An 8,359-nucleotide genomic window follows, 5' to 3' on the forward strand; every position below is an offset into this window, starting at 1 on the left:
GAACAATCTATATATATACTAGTGGGAATGGCCCGTGCTGAACCCTGGCCCAAACTTGATAAAATAGCAGCTTATATTAATTCATAACGAAAATAAATTACTTTCTATAGAGAACAATTGCAGTTTGATCAATTATGTATTGAGATATGTGAGTTGATTTGTTAAACATTATAATCTGTAGGACGAGGTGCGTCATTATACTTTGGATAACAATAAATTTCTTTCGATTCAGTCTTAGAAAGTTGGATATGTAGCAGAGTGAAGAAAAGAAATTCAAGCCAAAAAAGAAGATCATATTTATTGTCAGTCTTTCAACCCACTATTTACATCTGTTACAACACCAATATGTTTTACCGGCTAACAGAAATATAAATGTACATGCCAGTAAGTTACACAAAGTGAACTGTGGTGTCCATGTTTTCTACAATATTGGAAACAAAACGACGTCAGTAACGGCAAGTGGCAATATTTTCTGATAGCTAAAAAAGGTAGGGGTTGTTCTTTGTATTACCTGTCAAGCAAAAACTGGCGATTTTCAAACACGTATTTACATAGTTGGATAAGACGTATATACAGGCATTTTACATAGTTATAACACCCTGCGAACAAAGCAGACGTAAGATCTATAATGATGCCTTTTTTCGTCAACAAAAAATTCCTATCAGTAAACCATAATTTATATTGAAAAATTTGTTGCATAATCTTAGTCAATAAAAGTGCAAGGTAAAAAGTATAAATCAATCCAAGCACAAGAATGTCTTAGAATACCTGTACAGATAAAGTACTACTTCTTTATAAGTATTTTGAAAACAAAAGGATGTCAATAATGGCAGCTGACAAAGTAATTTGGTAGATAAAAAAAGTAGTAGGCTGTTGTTTGTCGTACCTATCACAGACAAACTGGCGAGTTTGCAACACGTATGTACATACAAAGAAGAGAGTGAATGTAAGAGCAGCCGAAAAATATATAAGTTTTGGAACCTCATGCTAGGTTTTTTTTATTGAAGTACATCAGTAGTTTATATTGAAAAGCATATTGTATAACAGGAGAAAATTCAGAACCTAACTGAAACATAGAGATTCTATAGAATAACATTATAACCAAGTCTTTGTTAGGCATAAAGAATGCAACAACTCTATATTAACAGAAGGACTTAGAGAAGGCTTTTTCACGCATAAACAATGGAATTGAAACTTGATGAAAGATAGTGTGCTCAAAATTTATCCAACAACGATTTGTGAACATTAGTAAGATGCTAAGTAATGGTAAGGACGATTTCTTTGATAAAATCTTAACTCATTTCCCCCCATTTTTACCCTCTTCTCACAACGAAAAGGAAAAAGAAAAAAATGAAGCCAATAAGGGGAGTGGTATAGTCAAACACTATAGTTGAGGAATGACATAAACCTGATACTCTATGATGTGAACAAATGAAAATTTACTGATCAACATTTGAAGTTTTTTTGAGTTATTTGTTCTTTAGTCAAAGAATCCAGTAGAGGACTCAACGTTGAAAGACGGGAATTGCAAAAGGCGAATTACCAAAAACACTCAAATGTTAATTAATAAGGTGAAACTCTTTTCAACACTTAATTCCTGAATTTCTAAATAGAAAGATAAAAAATTTACCGGCAACCGCAGAACTCCCAAATGATCGCAGAACTCCCAAATGATTTTCTGAAGAAGCTTCTTCGGACAGCATTGCCCTTATCTTAATATTGGCAGCTTCTAATGTGGGAACTCATGCGTCAATTATATTTATTTCTATGACTTGTGGTGTACTTTACTGCATGACATTGTTCTTGCCTTTATAAATTCCTTTTTATGCTTTTTGTTTTTACTGATACATCCTCTATCTCATTTTTTTACTTAATCATTTAGTAGTAAATTTTGAAGGAGAAAATGTATATAATGGAGAAACAGTTGGAGGAATTGAGGAAAAGGTTCGTTATATGGAAGGTGCAAATGGGTTGGAAAGTGAAGCAAGTTTTGAGAGAACTATAGGAGATTTAGGTGGCCATCAAGAAGAAGATTAATTATTGTGAACTGTTAGCTTTAGATGTGTAGAAGCATCAATGAATATAGAGCTGGTTATACTCGAACAGAAAGATAAAAGCATAATGAAATATTTTTGTAACTGGAAAATATTTTCTTAGTTACTGATGCCTACAATGGTGCAGTTGACTAATTATGTTACTAAATAATAGTTTATATTGTGCCCTTTTTCTCTTCTTTAGCTTGGTACAAAGGTGGCAATCTATATTTATAATAATGGTACCTATTCAACAACATTGTATGTGTGTGTTAACTGAACTAGATGCACATGGATTTCTATGTTCTCTTTGTTATTACAAAATGCATGATTTTGGATGTTTGTGTAGCTAAAGTCTGAATTAATTTCCCCTCAAGCCATATATGATGAAGTTGGATACTAACCGAAAAATAAAAAGAGAAAACCTGAGCTAAAGTAACTCAACCTTCGAAGGTACCAAGACCAGATGAAACTTCAAAGGTTTCTTCCAATTTTGATGTTGTCATTGTTACATCTATTTTTATTTGAGTTCTGTGTGACTTATTTATTCTTCATGTTAAAAAGAGTAATAAAAAAGTAGAGACAAAGTTTATTAACCTTCATTTTTTCTTGGGGGGGGGGTGTCTCCAGCTCAGTTTGTTGCCTTTTGGTAGAAGAGCCAACTTCTGTAGTTAACTCGTTCTCCAGCTCTTCTCTGGGTGTAACTTCTTCCATAGTCGACTGACTGCTTTCTCCAGCTTTCTAACTCTTTCTTCAGCTCTTTCCTTGTTGCAACATTTTCTAATTTAGTGTTACTGCTTTCTCCAATTTCTTCAGAGGCTACTGGTGCGGGCAACTGAAACAAATCTTCCTTGACAAAGTAGGACACAATGAACAACCGCATATCAGAAGTTCTAGAAAATGCTTTCCTCGGTTGTATCTTGAAGAGTTTATGAGGAAGACACTGTCGAACATGTTCAAGAGGTAATGGTTGTTTCTGCAAGAGAGAAAAAGATGAATTTAACATATCAAGATAGTGTTCAAAAGTGATATACTCTGAGTTAAAATTGATGTTTGTAGCCTATAAAGTACTTGGAATGCAGAGGAAATTAAAAGACATCTAACTTTTTCGGTCATTTAAAGGATTTGCATCATCTAGCTCCAGACAGGAAAATTATTTTAAGCTTTTAAATTTAAGTCAATGTATTTAATATGGGAAGTTCAAATAGAATGGCAGGTACCTGGAATCCCCTATCCCACACCCAACTACTTCAAAGTCCAAGGATGTGTGGATACTAAATTGCACCTGTTAATGGAATAGGCATTGATAGCATTAAAAATAAGATCAAAACAGAATGAACAAAATCTAAATGCAAGAATTGACAAGTAAAAAGTAAAGGAAGGCAATTAAAGTTCTTGTTTGTTTGGTGCATCCTAGAACTGGATTATTACAGTTTAAGAGCTTAGAAATGGGTTAGATTTGTGTGCCATCTTGGAATGGAGCGTTGCACGGGTTAGGCTTTGGCTTCTCTGGATTGGACCTGGTGTTGGGCCGGTTAGGCTTGGTCCAGGTTATGTTTCGGCCACCACAGTGAAAATGAAAGCTCTAAAATGATATTATTTGTGAAAAAGCCCAGTTGGAACCTATCAAGGTTTTGTATTTTACATGCTCTTCAAAATTAGGCCACCAACAGAACAAGTTAGGACCTGTTTGACAAGAATCAGTATTGCTTTTCAGTTAAGTGGGTTTGTCAAAATGACACCGGGGTAGAACATGTGTAACTAATGGCCTTCCAACTATGCTTATTTTCAATATACCTAAAGGCATACATTAACGAGGACAGAACAGAAAGAATTAATAGTACACTTATTTTCACAGTGTCATAATTTTAACAATGTTTCTATTGTTACCATCCACAACATACCTTTACCGAGATTATTTCACAGATATCTGCGGCGGTCATATCAAGAAATTTCACCGAGATTATTAGTTCGCCTAATAATATTGCAACCGCTGATCCACTATCATCTGTCATTACAACCTCAAAGCGGGCCCTAATATGCAAGTAATGTACGTTATTTGATTTTCCAATCCGATTTCACTCTTTTCTTTTTCCCTTTCATTTTCTTTCAATTCCTAAAAACCAAAATTCCTAAATTAAATTGTAAAACCAAGATTATTTTAAAAAGATATTAATTAACCCTTAACAATAATTAACACACAAGCTCAAACAAAAATAAAATCACACAATTAAACAATAAAAATGACAAAGCTACCAAAATTCATATTTTTTGTGATTTTCATTCTTTAAAATAGGACATGGTTTAATTAACTCAAAAATGCACAATTAAATCCTAAATATGCATGCAACATGTATTTTGGTATTTTTCAATTAATTAAAACAAGATAAACATTCATAGACAAAAATAACTATCCAAAAGGTCACGCAAAATTCTCAAAACTGTACCCAAAGGCAATTTGTTTTATTTTTCGATTTCTTTTGGAGTAGTTTTCGTGAAGCAAAATCACGTGCTCACAGATTATACCACATTCGTCCTGATTGCTTTAGACCATACAAAGATCTTTGCAATTTGATTGAAAACATTTTCTGAGACTTTGAATTATGTGCGTTTGGCATTTTAAATCCATCGGAAATTTTCATGTATATCTCATTATCAAGTGAGACATAAAGGTAAGCGGTAACCACATCCATTAAATGCATGTCAAGCTTTTCATGGACAACAAAACTAATGAGATAACGGAACGTTATAGCATCCATAACGAGTGAATATGTCTCTTCATAATCGACACCAGGCCTTTGTGAAAATCCTTGTACAACAAGGCGTGCCTTATATCTTTGTACCTCGTTTTTCTCATTTCTCTTGCGTACAAAGACCCATTTATAGACAACACACTTAACACCATTAGGTGTTTGGACTACAGGCCCAAAAACTTCATGTTTTGCAAGTGAGTTCAACTCTGATTGGATTGCTTTTTGCCATTTTGGCCAATCAAGTTTTTGTCGACATTCTCCAATAGATTGAGGTTCAAGATCCTCACTTTCTTGCATAATGCTAGATGCAACATTATATGCAAAGACATAATCCACCACTATATCTACTCGATTCAAATTTGTCTCAATATCGATTGGATTTATTGATAGTTCCTTATTTTCTTGAGCCTCAGGCTTAGTGGATTCCTCATGAATCTCAGAATTTATTAAATCGTGGATTTCTTCATGAGGTTCTTTCGTAGTGTCATTTTGATCATTTGTTTTCCTTTTTCTAGGATTTCGATCTTTGGAACCTAATAGTCTGCCATGTTTAGGCGTACTTTTGACTCATTAGCTATGACACTAGAAGATTGTCCAATAGGGACATCAATACGGATTGGAACATTCTCTGCAGGGATATGTGATTTTGTTATCCTTTTCAAATCTGTAAATGCGTCTGGCAATTGATTTGCGATTCTTTGCAAATGGATAATCTTTTGCACCTCTTTTTCACAAATAGAGGCACATGGATCAAGATGAGATAACGATGGATTTTTCCACAAAATTTCCCGTTTGGTTTCACCAACTTCTCCCCCTAATTTTGAGAAAAGTGGCTCATCGAATCGACAGTCTGCAAATCGTGCAGTAAACAAATCCCCCGTCAATGTTTCTAGGTATCGAATGATGGAGGGCGATTCAAACCCTACATATATTCCTAACCTTCTTTCCGGACTCATTTTGGTGCGATATGGCGGTTCTACAGGCACATACACTGCGCATCCAAAAAATTTTAAATGGGATATATTAGGTTCATGACCCAAAACTAGTTGCAACGGGGAATATTTATGATAATTTGTCGGTCTGAGACGAACTAGCATTGCTGCATGCAAAATGACATGACCCCAAACAGAAGTGGGCAGCCTCGTTATCATGAGTAACGGTCTTGCTATCAATTGCAGACGTTTAATTAAAGACTCTGCAAGACCATTTTGAGTGTGAACATGAGCTACATGATGTTTCACTTTTATCCCAATTGATAAGCAATAATCATTAAATGTTTGGGATGAAAACTCAGCAGCATTATCAAGTCTAATAGACTTAATTGGATTATCGGGAAATTGTGCTCGTAATCGAATTATTTGTGTCATTAATTTTGCAAACGCGAGGTTGCGAGATGACAATAGGCACACATGGGACCATCTAGAAGATGCATTTATTAAGACCATAAAATATCTAAACGACCCACTAGGTGGGTGAATAGGTCCACAAATGTCCCCTTGTATACGTTTCAAAAACGCAGGGGACTCAATTCCAACCTTTGTTGGTGATGGTCTAATAATTAACTTGCCTTGATGACAAGAAGTGCAAGAAAATTCATCATTTAAAAGAATCTTTAAATTCTTTAATGGATGCTCATTTGAGTTTTCTATAATTCGTCTCATCATAATCGATCATGCCAAAGTACAAAAGTATTGGAATCCGTAACCTTTTGATTTACAATAGAATATGGCTCAATTGCACTAATTCTTGTCCAATACATGCCACAAGATAAAGATGGGAACTTCTCAATAACCCACTTTTGGCCAGAGACATTCTTGGTAATGATGAGATATTCAAGATTATTCTCATCTATTCTCTCAATATGATATCCATTTCGACGGATATTTTTAAAACTCAACAAGTTCCTCTTAGACTTGGAGGAGAACATTGCATTCTCTATGATAAGTATTGTTCCCTTAGGCAGAGTTATAATAGCTCTTCCAGAGTGTCACGACCCGGATTTCCCACCATCGGGTGTCGTGATGGCGCCTACTATCGGAGCTAGGCAAGCCAAATATTTAAAACACCTTTCCTACTTTCTTTCAAACAATATAATAAACGAGACAAAATCTAAGCGGAAGACTTAAATCTAAAGCAACTGAAAACCAAAAGTGCGGAAGTTTGAACCAAAATGCTACCCAGAGTCTGGTGTCACTAGCTCACGGACTACTACAGAATACTACAATCAATGTCTGAAGGGAAAATACATCATGTTTGTCTGATACAAGATAAACAAACAAAAAACATGGAAAGGGACTTCGGCCTGCGAACGCCAGCTAGGCTACCTCGAGAGTCCCTGGACTGAAGATAGCTCCCAGAAGTCCTACTGTTGCGGTCCGTAAGCTGCTCCCTGATCTGTGCACCAAAAATGCACAGAGTGTAGCATCAGCACAACCGACCCCATGTGCTGGTAAGTGCCTGGCCTAACCCCGGCGAAGTAGTGACGAGGCTAGACAGTACCTACCACAATTAACCTGTACAGATATATATACAACAAGTGCAAGAAAACAATAACAAGATAATACAAAGTAAAACTGGGAGGGGACATGCTATCGGGGAGTAACAGATAAAAATAAAATATCGGAAATAAATAGAAGAAACTCCGGTGCCGTCCCACACGATCCCATAATATCATATATAAGTGGACGGCGTGCCACACGATCCCATAATATCATATATAAGTGGACGGCGTGCCACACGATCCCATAATATCATATATAAGTGGACGGCGTGCCACACGATCCCATAATATCATATATAAGTGGACGGCGTGCCACACGATCCCATAATATCATATATAAGTGGACGGCGTGCCACACGATCCCATAATATCATATATAAGTGGACGGCGTGCCACACGATCCCATAATATCATATATAAGTGGACGGCGTGCCACACGATCCCATAATATCATATATAAGTGGACGGCGTGCCACACGATCCCATAATATCATATATAAGTGGACGGCGTGCCACACGATCCCATAATATCATATATAAGTGGACGACGTGCCACACGATCCCATAATATCATATATAAGTGGACGACGTGCCACACGATCCCATAATATTATATATAAGTGGACGGCGTGCCACACGATCCCATAATATCGATCGTAATATATGACTTCATATAGTAGACCCCTTCAGGGGAGAATAACAACTCAATACCTTTAACTCGGCAAGGGTACAGCTAACAGCTCAAAATATCCCGACAAGGGAGAGTACATATATCAGTCTACACATCCCGGCAAGGGAGTACTCACAACACATTCCCTTTTTAAATCACTTCTTCCTCAACTAACACATTCATGTTCGAGCTAACGCTCCAAAAGTACACCAATCACAATTCTACCTCAATCGTTCACATTATATGAAACTCATCAAGTAAACAAGGAGATTGTGTCACATTATTCGAATTAAAAGCAATTAAGACCCACGGTCATGCTAGACTCCGGTGCATAAATAACCGTCACCATGCCTATACACCGTACTCCACATTAGCAAGTAGCAAATATCATCCTAATCCTATT

The sequence above is a fragment of the Nicotiana sylvestris genome, chromosome 11, assembly GCF_000393655.2.
Source record: "Nicotiana sylvestris chromosome 11, ASM39365v2, whole genome shotgun sequence".
NCBI classification, from domain to species: Eukaryota; Viridiplantae; Streptophyta; class Magnoliopsida; order Solanales; family Solanaceae; genus Nicotiana; species Nicotiana sylvestris.